This window comes from Haemaphysalis longicornis, unplaced genomic scaffold, assembly GCF_048455015.1.
Source record: "Haemaphysalis longicornis isolate Haplotype H1 unplaced genomic scaffold, Haemaphysalis longicornis Haplotype H1 scaffold_3, whole genome shotgun sequence".
Classification (NCBI taxonomy): domain Eukaryota; kingdom Metazoa; phylum Arthropoda; class Arachnida; order Ixodida; family Ixodidae; genus Haemaphysalis; species Haemaphysalis longicornis.
This window is the reverse complement of record NW_027526335.1, coordinates 101365927-101378147: the sequence shown is the minus strand read 5'-3', so window position 1 is coordinate 101378147 and position 12221 is coordinate 101365927. Positions and strand designations below refer to the sequence as shown.

The 12221-nt window shown below is 46.4% G+C and overlaps 1 long non-coding RNA gene across 1 annotated transcript; it reads left to right on the top strand.

Annotated features, from left to right (window-relative positions):
- The first annotated feature begins 6260 nt into the window (after nucleotides 1-6260).
- LOC144174966 (uncharacterized) lies at nucleotides 6261-11731 on the top strand. The gene is made up of 3 exons (XR_013323565.1): nucleotides 6261-6606; nucleotides 9045-9129; nucleotides 11612-11731. It is a non-coding gene; the product is annotated as an uncharacterized LOC144174966 (long non-coding RNA).
- The last annotated feature ends 490 nt before the right edge of the window (nucleotides 11732-12221 follow it).

Sequence of the window (12221 nt, the reverse complement as noted above, 5' to 3'; positions counted from 1 at the left end):
GTGAACGAGGAAAGGCAAAGAGGACGTTTAACAGGAACGTTTCTGCTGTGCCACTGGTGTAATTGATGCATGTAGCCCTCAATACATGCCTCCCACGCATGTTTACAAGTCAAGTCACAATTCACTAGGTTCACCTTTAGTCATCTGTGGTGGCGTGTGAGGGTGATCCCATCATACTCGGGAGGTCATCGATCGATTCCTATCGAGGCCTAAAGTTACCTAATTTTCTTTTAAACTCAACTACTTCACTTTTGTTTTCTTTTTGCCGTCGCCAATTTTGCGTGCCCTTTATGGCCTATGCAGGACACCGAATTTTCGGCCAACAGAGTCAACTAACGCTTTCACATTTATAAGAAACGCTAGGGATAACGCATAAAATGATGGACACTTCGTTGAACACAAAAAAACGTTTTCTCTTACATCATAAGCTGTATCATACGATCGCTTATGAAAACCGCCCACTTATATACTCTCTTGCACAAATTTCAGAGGGGACAATATATCAAAGCACCGGAGCAATTGATTTACTTTTCACCAACTCGCTTTCATTTTTCTTTTGCATCTGTGCATGCCATGGGTGTGACGTCAAGTTCAATAAAATGGGAATATGGGCCTTCTTACAAAGCCTCGTGGGCGTTATAAAAAGAGCCTTTCATGGTGTCACCTGGCAACGGAAGTGCTCTCTAAACAGCCCAAAGCCAATATCTATCTAACAAATGGTGTATTCGATTTCTGACGAATACAAACGCGTATTGCTTTGGGCAACTGCCATATGTGACTGGGAAACAGCCTCGCACCCAGCGGACGCGGCGCACAGGCAGGCTTTCCCGTCTGATATGTGCGCGCCGGCCACGGCGCGGCCGCCGTTTTGATGGCGCTATGTAGGCATCGCGCTGGCGGGTTCGCCAGCACATTAAGCGTTATTATAGTGAAACATTGCTAATAAAGTATCCGTGTGGGAAGTTTGTGCCTAGCACTTCGGAGACAAAAGTTTTTTTTTTCTTTTTGTCAATTCTGTTCAGCTGACCTATCTCTGCACGAGTACTTTGGAGTACACTCGAACACGCATATATCGAACTTCAAGGGGATAGCGAACTAGATCGATATATGGATAATTCGAAATATAAAATATGCCTACCAGAAGCTTACCTGAAAACCACGCCCATCACTGAGAGCTTTTCAAAGTCGCGACAAGTGGCATCTTACCGATTTGTTCCTCACAGTACGGACAATTCGAACCACAGCGCAACAACCACCGCACCTCATTTAACATGAAAAAACGTCTGCGAGATTCGCTTGCGTCTTCGTCTGCGTCGTAAAGTCCGCCAGACTGTCTTCAAGATTACTAACGCCGCCCGAACGAGAAAATCAGCGTTGTACAGTGTGCCGCAACAGTGGCGAATCTGAACACTGACGCAAACTCGGCTGCAGTAGGCGATTAGGAACGTTTTCACAGCCGCTAGCAGGGTTCGCGTCCTCGGCATCGGTGATGTCCGCCACAGCCTGCACATCGTCGTCGGCACTTACGAACTCATGTTCCGTTGTGTCAATCTGAATGGCGCGTGGGAATGTTGGTAAAATCACTTTTGAGGCACTCAGCGCCGTCGTCTTCGGTATCAGAACACCTCTCCCCTGGAGCCGTGCAACAAAGCTGCTTTGCACACGACGCGCACCAATACGTTCGGGCCGTGGCCGCGCTGCTTTCGCCTTTATGTGCATGATGCGCATGATAATGGGCATGAAACCTGCAGATTGTCGACATTGTTTCCCCGGCCTGTACCCGTCAAATAATGTCCCATTTCGTCGCAAAATCTAAAGTCTTCCGTTTTTCAGTCCCCATGGCTCCGAAGCACGCACAACGACACATATATGTCCCCCTGCGCGAGCCACCAGTGATAACCACTCAATCACGCAGAAAAACTACCAGAATCCGAGCGCTTCCCGTCGGTTTCCCCTCCTGCTTTATTGCCGTTCGCACCCAATCACTCACACCGACCTAGCTCGGTGCCATGCGGGTGCCCCATGCTAGCGTGCGAGCACGTTTCAAGAGATAGAAAAATTACACCATCTTCCCGTGGGGAACCCTGATGAGGATGCGAAGCATCATGGGGGTTCCGTGTGGTTTCATTGTGTTGCCGTTATGTTGAGTGATCTGGTGTTAGTAGCGCCAGAGTGAATTCCGCGTCCGGGTCCACACCGGTGGCAAAGGCACGCAAGTACTGTTGTGTGATGGTGAGTAGGCGGTGGTTCTCGAGGCGCCGAAACTCGTCCATCATGTTCTTGTCGATGTTGTCGTCTCTGTGGTAGAATCGGTAGTCTCCGTCAGCGTTGGTGAGGTAAAGGTTGTTGACGTTGGTGCACCGGCTGGGAGCTATGTACACGCTCTCCTCTTCGCAGCTTTGTCTTCTTCTCCTTTTTCTTCAGCGGTTCCCCTACGGAACGATGACGACGGTGGTTGAACGCGAAGCTATTTCGTGATGGATTTTTTGGTTGGTCAATTCCTATAGGGCATCCTGCCACGATCATCATCAGCGGTGCCTAGCCAGGCATGCGCAGTGGGGGTGCGGACGGCGGACAACAGCGACAAGGACGAGGGAGGAAGGGACACAGCCCTGAGCATGAGATGCTCCGCATCTAAAAAAACTGTGCGTCAAAGACAAGACCACTGCAAAGGCGACAGGACGGGTGCAGTATCCACCTATCACAACAACATGCTGTGCGAGCAGGTGTTGAAGCATGAAGGAAGAAGAAGCCTGTTGAAGGAATCGAAGCGACGCGGCAAGGCTAAGCGTTCACAATTATTTAATTTTTTAGATGCGAAGCATCTCATGGTCGGGGCTATGTCCCTCCCTTGTTGTTGTTGTTGCGCCATCCACACCCCCACTGCGCAGCTCGGCTTGCTGAACGCCCGGTGGTGTCGTATACCCTTTAATGGCTCCTGGAGCGACAGTGTTGCCGGTGTCTTCGTGGGCCGCCACGAGACGAGCACGCTTCCTTTTCCTCCTCACAGCCGTATAAACCAAGTGTGCACATGCGCTGCGCGCTACTGCACTGCGCTTGCGCGTCTCTCCTCCATTCTCCTCCTACCAGCCGTATAAATCAGGTGTGTACACGCGCTGCGCGCCGTTCAGTCTGCTTCCAACCCCCGTCTTCGCCGGTTCTGCTACGCTGCTGCTAGGATGAGTACCGAGGTCAACGCCAGTGCCAACATCCCCGTTAACGTGAGTGCTGACGCAAGTACAACCAACAGCATCAGCCCCAACGTTAACGTCAACTTTAGCACCGCTGAAGAAGACAAGGCTGCGCAGAGGAGGGCCCGAGCCGCTGTCGCGCAACGGCAGCGGCGAGCAGCGGATCCCGAACTCAGCGCACGTGAAGCCAAAATGCGCCGCAAACGGCGTCAAGAGGCTACTGATACCTGATACTGATACCTGCATTGACCTAGCCTTCAGTAACTTCAAGATGAAACTGCTACTGCAACATCCATTGACGTTACACTTCACGGGCCACAAAGCAGTCATACTCAAGGCGAAACGACAAGCACAACTAGGCGTTACCTACATTGCCTAATTAAAGACATTCATACCACCGTATACCCACACGTCTCCTTACTCTAACACCACACACCAACTCTACTCACACTACTTACTTCAACTCTACTTACACACCATCCAACCCCCACTGCTGCTTCGCATCCTCCTCAGGGTTCCCCTCACGGGAACATGGCGTAATTTTCTTCGTGACTCTACTTTCATATTATATTTATATATTAAAAATTGTTCTGTATTTTCTTTTCTAAATTTCGATATCTAAAATAAATTAGGTCACATCCTGATTAGGTACAAAGCTTCTTGGCCAATCCACCGCGTGGGTATGTGCCATTGTCTGAGGTAACCAACCAACCAACAAACCAACCAACGCCTTCTTCTCACCCAGCGAGGCAGCGCCCGCGAGATGTCATCATCATCATCTCATTCCGCCATCAGGAGAAGCGCACTTGCAGGGGCAGTTGCGCCGCACCGTTCGATGTGCCGAATGCGCCTGTGATCGGGGGTTCGATACATGCGTACAAAAGCGTTATACCTTTGCTTGTGGTTTCCAAGGGGATGTTCAGACTGTTCGATTTAGACAATAATTCGATATATCTGTGTTCGACTGTAGTCGCAGGAAACGGGTCGTTCCGCATCGCGTCAATCTGACCTTCAAGCTCAGCCAAGGTCAAAACAGCGCCTCGTGCGCTTGCGCAGGGAAAGCGTCTACTCGCTCGTTCATTCCGAGGTGCGTATACAGGGGGATACGGGGGAAGAGTAAGGGCGCGCACCGCCAGTATTAAATTTTCTCATACCTCTCGTCTAAGCTCTGTCACCTGTATACGTCGCACCCTTATGAAAATGAACTTTTCCTTTCTGTTTACTTTGTGTCTCCTGCATGTTGACTGTGTGGCCTTTCTTTTGACTTTTCCTTTGTGTTACCTCTAGGACATAAACAGGCTGTGTACTTTTTATAGACTGCCGGATAAACAGCCATGATGTTTTACCTTTATATGTACTATGGTAAAGACAAAGTTTAAATTTCTATTCGAAGATTTTATTTCGGATGAGAGGTATAAAACTTTAAAAATGACTTGCTTTCTTCTCTTTCTGAGTTCCGCAATGCTATTGCCCATGTGTGTACTCAAGGCTAAATGAAGTCAAAAGACTTTGGCCTGTTTCCCCTGTGTTGCCTCTAGGACAGAGGCTATAACGTAGAACTTGAATTTGCTGTCTTAATTCTTCTGTGCCGTAATGCTGTTGCTTATGTATGTACTGAAGGCAAAATGAAGTCAAAAGACTGACTTATGTCTTTTGTGTTGCCTCTAGGACACTGGGAGGAAGGATAACTATTTGTTGCCTTACATTCTTTTTCTGAAGATTGTGCTTCCTCTAGTAAACATAAAGTCGAGCATGTAAGCCTTAATTATACTCGAAAGGTTAAGTTTTTTGGCTTGGCTAGAGATGGTAAGAAACAATGCCGATGGTTTGTGGAAATTCTGCAGCACTGTATACGTTATTTCGTGCTAGTGAGGTCTGATAAATTCGCAGAATTAATATTACCAACTGGTACGTTTGTATGAAACAGTGGCGTAAGAAGGATACATATTGAACGAGGCTGATCGAAGTGCCTCGTCCCTCCCATTACGAAAAAAAAGTGGGAGGGAGAAGAATATACAGACCAGAAAAAGTAAAAAGAACACAAAAAGCCGAATAGAAAACGAAGCAATGAAAACAAAAACAACCTAAAAGTGGCTTCCGATTGTCCTAGTCTGTGCTTTCCTTCAGGGTCGTTGTAAAATGGCTTATCCTTGCAACTAAACGCTGAGCGGTGTACTGTTTTTTGGAGCAGAGCTTGCGGTAGAAATATATTGCGACAGAAAAAAAAGGGACACAGCCAGACGAGAGCAACAAGAGCAACAACAATGTCAAAATATAACCTAAGGCAGAAAAACTTTAATTAAGGCACGGTTTAAAAAAAAAAAAAAGGGTCACTGAGCGGGTTTCGAACCTCCGCCCTTTGTATCAGTAGGGGAGTACTTAACCTCCAAGCCACCAAAACACTACACGATTAGGTTGTAAACCTAGGTATAAATACTTGAGCCCACATAGTCTTGCTAAGCCTCCATTTGAGTGAATTGTTTGCCTGCGTGGATTTGACGCACGGTGCTTTTGTGTGCGTGCGTGCGTGTGTGTGTGTGTGTGTGTGTGTGTGTGTGTGTGTGTGTGTGTGTGTGTGTGTGTGTGTGTGTGTGTGTGTGTGTGTGTGTGTGTGTGTGTGTGTGTGTGTGTGTGTGTGCGCGCGCTCGCGCGCGTGTGTGTGTGTGTGTGTGCGTATGCGTGTGCGCGTGTGTTTTCGTATGTCTGCGGGGAATAATTTTTTTTATCCGGCCGTTCTGTTTGTGAAAAGCCCACAAACAGTGACTGGTGAATGCTTGGACGCTGAACAAAACACAAAACAGTCAATCTAGATGTAGATGACGATGATAATAACTTCGTTTGTTAATCCATTTTTATTCGCTTTTGAGTAGCAACAACTTACGACAACAAAAGACGTTGCTCGCATCAAGAAAATATACTGCCATTATATATATGTTTGCTATTATCAACTTTAACAAAATACTATAATGGCGTCTGCCTAGTTTGCTTCAGGGGTGATGATGAAGGAAGAAAGTAACTGCTAAAACTCTATGACTGCTAGATAGCCAACTGTAGTAATAAGTCTAGTCTAGGCTAGCATATATGCAGTCATTGTTATCGGTGCGCAAGAAAAGACGTGGTTTGTTCGTTGTGCGTGGTTTTGGTGGTTTGTTTTCGATTTGCTGGTGTTACGTGAATTACTACGTGCTCCTCCTGCCGTAATATTACGTGTTAGTGCTCTTGTGCCACCTGAAACATCGTGAGTGCTGGCAAAGCGTCTGTGTCGTCGCCGTACTGCGCTGCTGTAGCAAACGCACATCGAGGTCGCCATTTGACAAAATACCTGACAAGTTGTGCGTGCCTACGTGAATCAAGAGTCTCTACTGCAAGTTCCAGTCTGTCGACGCGACGTGTGAAAAATGCTGCGTGTTCTGCCGTAAGTGATTGTTTATCGTGGTGCATGTTAAAATTTTATTACGCGTTGCCGCAGTGCTGTTTTGTTAAACGTGTTGAGTATATTCCTTGGTGTTCGGCTCGCCGCGCTTCTTTTATTGTAAATTACCGGCTGCGTCGGCGCGGTCATAATGAGCTTCCAGGAGCGGCGGCCAGTATGCTGTGTGAGTGATCGACCCCCTTGCCATTGCCGGCAACGAAAACATTATGCTGACGGCCCAGCGGCCGCCGCTTGGCTTGGGTGGATTCGACGCTAAAGCTTGTTGCATGAAAAAATAAATAAAACTGCGTTAATGGTTGTAAAACAAAACGCCCACTCACCGATTTTTTTTTTTTTTTAGGAGGCAGTTGACCCACAGTATATTTTTTTACAGGACGTAGGCAGCTTAGTATTGTTCTAACGGGTAGTTTTCGTTTACGGGTAAAGAAATGCAAGGAGGCTGCGTTACATTTGTAGTTATAATACGTAAGAGTTGCATATACGTTGAATTTTCAACATTTAAGCATTGCTAGCAACTTTATAAGTAGTACCACATGCACAAGGTCTTTAGGCAGTGAACATTTGACCAGATAATTGTTTAGACGTCGCAGCTTGAAAACATGCTGTTCCAGCCTGCATTGCTGGTGCAGTCACAGGGCAGCTTTCACTGTTTTAATGCAAGAAATTTTTCCACCTTCCTAAGCTCATCCAGCATCGTCATGATCAGACAGAAATTCTTGTGTGGTGTGACATTATTTGTAGCTGGCTTGCATAAATTGTGTTGACCGTAACATGTTGAGCATGGGTTAAACATGTTGATTCTTACAAATATGCATGTGATGGGGATACAATCACGGTGCGAAAAAGATTCAACAGGGCGTGGGCTTGCCACCGTGCTCCTTCACCATCCTGTTTTTTCGTTTCGTCAGCATTTCAACTTGCCTACCCCTTGGAGGTATTGGCACGCTGAGACGTTCACCATGTGCCTCAGAGAGAATTTTAATGGCGCCATGAAGACAAAATACAAGTTTGTGTTATTCGAAAGATTTCGTGTGGTATGGTGCCCCCAGCACTTGTCCAAATGCAAACGATGCTTTATTCACTGAGAAATTCATTAATTTAAGCTAAAATTTTGGTTTTCACGCTAAATCGTGCATTTTCAGGGTCTGCAATGACATCACAGGAACCGACCGCTCTGCAGCCGATCGGGAAACCTTCTTTACCGTTATTTAACCTAGATGGTGCCACCATACCGTGGCAAGCCGCTTTCTGCTTTTGTTTTGTTTTTACCGTATTTAAACGTGGCTTATTTTTGTTCAGCGAGAAAATAATCGTTTCGTGAAACATAGTGCTCGCTCCACAAATATGGTCACGTAAGACACCGTTGCTTGTGTCAACCGGCCATTATTGTCCGAGACAACCCCAAAGCCCCGCAGTCCTGTGCAGCTAAACCAAGCATAGTGCGCGCAGTACCAACAGCAGTACGCATCGGTACTTCTATGCTTACGTGTGCTTTCCTAACCTTTACTGTTGGTCCCACCATTCTTACTACTGTAAAAAGAATGTGCCCTAAATTTAAGTGCAAATGGTTCGTTCGGCAAGCTTATAGCCTCTGCCTAATTCGCGTTTGCTGTTGCCGCCCTCCGCTAACTGCAGAGCTGGCTGGTATGACATAGGTTCTGTTGCGGGAAATGAGCTAGTGGGTCGCATGGCCATTTCCTTTGTTCCTAATTTGTAGCTTATTTGAGTGGAGTTTATGTTAAAAATGGTGTCAGCGTGATTCTAGCAACGGAATCCTTTGAATGAACCAAACTTGTGTTTTCTCTTCATGGCTCCTTTAAAAGCCGTAACCACGTTTCGCACCCTCTGGACCAGAGAATATGCTTGCACAGTGGAATCTGGGGCCACAGATTTCTACCACCTAGGGATATTTAATAGGCTTAGTTTAACATTAATTCAGTGTAAGGATGCTTCTGTTCCTTTAAAGTATGGCTGAAAGCCTTGTAAGGATTGTCATGTATGTACAGTGCTCACGGATTGAAACGCGACACTGCAAGCGCGTGGCCTGCGCTACATGCAGCGCCGCCCGTGGAAGCTAGGTGTTGCATTGTGGTATACCACGAGGATGAGAGTGTTTTGACCATAAGCTTGCTGCTTCCGGTTGCCAATAAGCGGGGCAGTGGTTCCCCGCAGCGACAGCGGTGCGCTGTCAGCGACAGCGGCGTCCATGGACGGCGCTGCATGTATTGGCAGCCACGCACTCGCAGTGTTGCGTTTCAATCAGTGAGCACTGTACTTATTTTTTAGCTTGAAAGAACTGAAGGTGCCTTTTTTGCACCTACAAAAAACAAATTCTGTCATGTCCTGTCAGAGCGAGTATTTCACGGCATTATACCTCATATTTACGGCTTGTTTACTACTTGAACTTCCATTTTTTACAGGGCCAGGTGTTTGACATGGAGGATGTACGTTGTGAGCTACCAGAAGAATTGGCTGCCTCCTGTTTCTATCTATCCTGCACGACCTGTAAGTGGAGTTCATTACGGCTGTGAAATGCATGAAAATCTCGATTTTGAAGGCTGAGAGAACATGAAAACATAGAAAACCATTGTGGCATTCTTGTGGTACCTTAGTGATATTAAGACATAAGAACATTGCAGAGATGGGGCAAAAAATAAGGAACCGATGAGGGTGAGAAACTTCCTGGTACCTTTCTTATTTTTTTTGTCACATCAGGGCTGCGTCCTTGCTCCATGAATTAATTAATTACGACTTTGTCACCCTTGTTCACTGGTAGTTGCGTGGTGCCCACAGACAGTGTGTGGGGATTTTTCTTTTACCGCCTGTTACAGATGAACTAGATCTTTAGACTTCTACTCAAAAGTCATTATGGATTACATTACATGAGTGAAACAATTCCATGCACCCAGAAATAGAATTTAGGTGAATTCACTTCAATGCCCTAGATGCAACTTGTGCCTAGCAGTGAAAAGGGTGTATTGCGTGCCTTTTTGCCACTGTGTTTCATGTAGTGTAATGAGTCTCACTGGCCATCGTAGCCCCCCCCCCCCCCCCCCCCCCCCCCCCCCGAACAGCTATTTACTCTAGCAAATATAATGATGGTCCTAATTGTAGAAGGGTACCCGCCGCGGTGGCTCAGTGGCTAAGGTGTTGCGCTGCTGAGCACGAGGTCGCGGGTTCGATTCCCGGCCGCGGCGGCTGCTTTTCTGATGGAGGCGAAAAGCAAAAACGCCTGTGTATACGATATTTCGGCGCACGATAAAGATCCCCAGGTGGTCAAAATTAATCCGGAGCCCTCCACTACGGCGCACCTCATCGCCTGCGTTGCGTCGGCGCGTTAAACCCTACAATCAATCAATTGTATAAGGGTACTCAGCAATTGAAGAAAGAGCTGTGGGGGGTTCTGGTTTGTGTATCAGACTTTGTTTGGAATATTGTTATGTAGCCACGGATAATGCAGGGTTTTTGTAAAAATATAGATTATCGGAGCAAACTTGTGCTCCGCAGTAAACATAAAAAAACACAAACCTCGAAGGAGTCAGCAAAGGGACGTGCATGGATGAGTGTTGGCGAATTGAATGCTGCAGGGTTTCTTTTGCACTCATTCATTTAGATCGAGAACATTTTCAATAAAAAACAGGAAAAGCTAGGATAGGGATCGCAAAGCAACACCCTTTCCATATCAAACAGGACTGCTGGTGCAGCATACAAAGGAAAAAGGGGAAAAAGACGGTTCCCTTAAAAAAGGATAAGATTGCAGGGTGTGGCCAGGTGCTTGTAACAAAATATTTTGTAAACAAATCAAATGGCGTGGTTGGGGGCAATATTATGATGTTTATAGTAGGAAAAACCTGCATTATTTCCAAACAGTATGAATGCTCTGTGTGCAAACATATGCAAAAATGCTTGTGTGTTTTTAGCATTTGAGTGCACGTTACAGAGTAGTCAGCTCAAGTTACTGCGGTAGCTTTCCTCATTGCTGGTAAGCATAAACCCTGAAATTAAATTTGCTGTATTCGACCGCTTTAACCCTTTCACTGTCACTGATGTCCTGGTTTGTCTTCGAATTTCTCCTCCACGGTGTCACTGACATACCGGTGCGTTTTCTGTTGTACGTTGAAAAATTCGTGCCATGGTGCAAAGTTGGCGCACCTGCACTGTTTGTGCTATCTGTCAAATCTTTCTAGTAGCTTGTATTTTCACAAAGTACAGAGCGACCACGCCCAGCTTTCGCTGCTTGGGGGTCACTCCGTGCACTGTACATCTGTTGGGATGAGTGACCACGTGGCACGCGTGCAATGATGGGTGCAAGTGTGCTATCCACCACGTTTTTCTAGGGTTGTTTTTTATTTCTGTTCCCGTGTCTGCTACCCATCGACACAAGGAAATATAAAAAGTGAGGAGCCAACCTAGAGGTTGGTCAGTTCATGGTGATGTACATTTTGCTTTTTGTAAGCAAGCACAGACAAACAAACTAGACAATGCAAGTGCTGTCTCGTAAACGAAATGCACAATAAAACTGCTGGCTTTATAGGTTCCAAAGAACGCGTAGACACAAGCAACTACTCATGATGATGACTGATCAATGCCTGTCTTAGCATGTTCATGCAATTTTATGTTGCCCCTCCCCCCCCCCATATTGCTTTGTTCCCACAGTGCTGCTGCAATAATCTCATCTCAAATGTTCTTGCGAGGCTGTATAAATGCCCGTCATGAGGAGGCCATGAATCTAAACAGTACTTAGTTCTGGGTTGTGTTGCCTATGTAACAGTATGTCATATTTGATGTTCGTAAGCTCATTAGTTAATTTATGTGGTCTAAATTTTGTGGCTAATTTTGCAACCTAGAAGTTATACCTTCTCTTTCAGGATACTTGGTTCAGTTTTGTATGGGAACACTCCTTTATATTTATAAGCATAACCAGCAAATTTTTGAGACGTGTTTGTTTAAACCCCTTCATATGCGATCAATGCGTTTGTCATTTCAGGTTCAAGCGTGGCAGTGGCTATCCCGTCCTGTGAGGGGTAAAGATGAGGCGACACCTGGTGTGGCAGGCGGCAGCAGCACGTATGGATCCAACCTGAATAAAATAGTCAGGTTTGCAAGAGTCGTGTGATTCATGTGATTTTCGTCAGCTTGCTCTTACAGAAACAGCTGCAGCATGAAACAGTGACTGTGGAGCTGGCTGACATTTTCTACATGCAGCTGGCTGTGGGGCACTGTTATTTGACAGCATGCAAAGGGCACTCAAAAGGTGGAAGCTTGTGGGATACGTAGAGGACGGAAACATAAAGGATTCTTGGAGGACGCAGAAAGTCGGTGGCGAAATTTCAATACAGGGGACACACAAGGGACGAATGCGGTCTGTTGCCTTCAAGACATATAGGGGACACACAAAGGCCGTATGGTGTCTGTGTTGCCTTTGGGAGATAGACTGGACGCATGGAGGACGGAAACACACGGGACACTTGGAGTACGCAGAAAGTCGGTGGCGAAATTCCAACACAGAGGAAACACACAGGACGCACGCAGTCTGTTTCCTTCGGGACGCAGACTGTCTTTTGACTGGACATAGAAATTTTCATAAGGGCAAGATA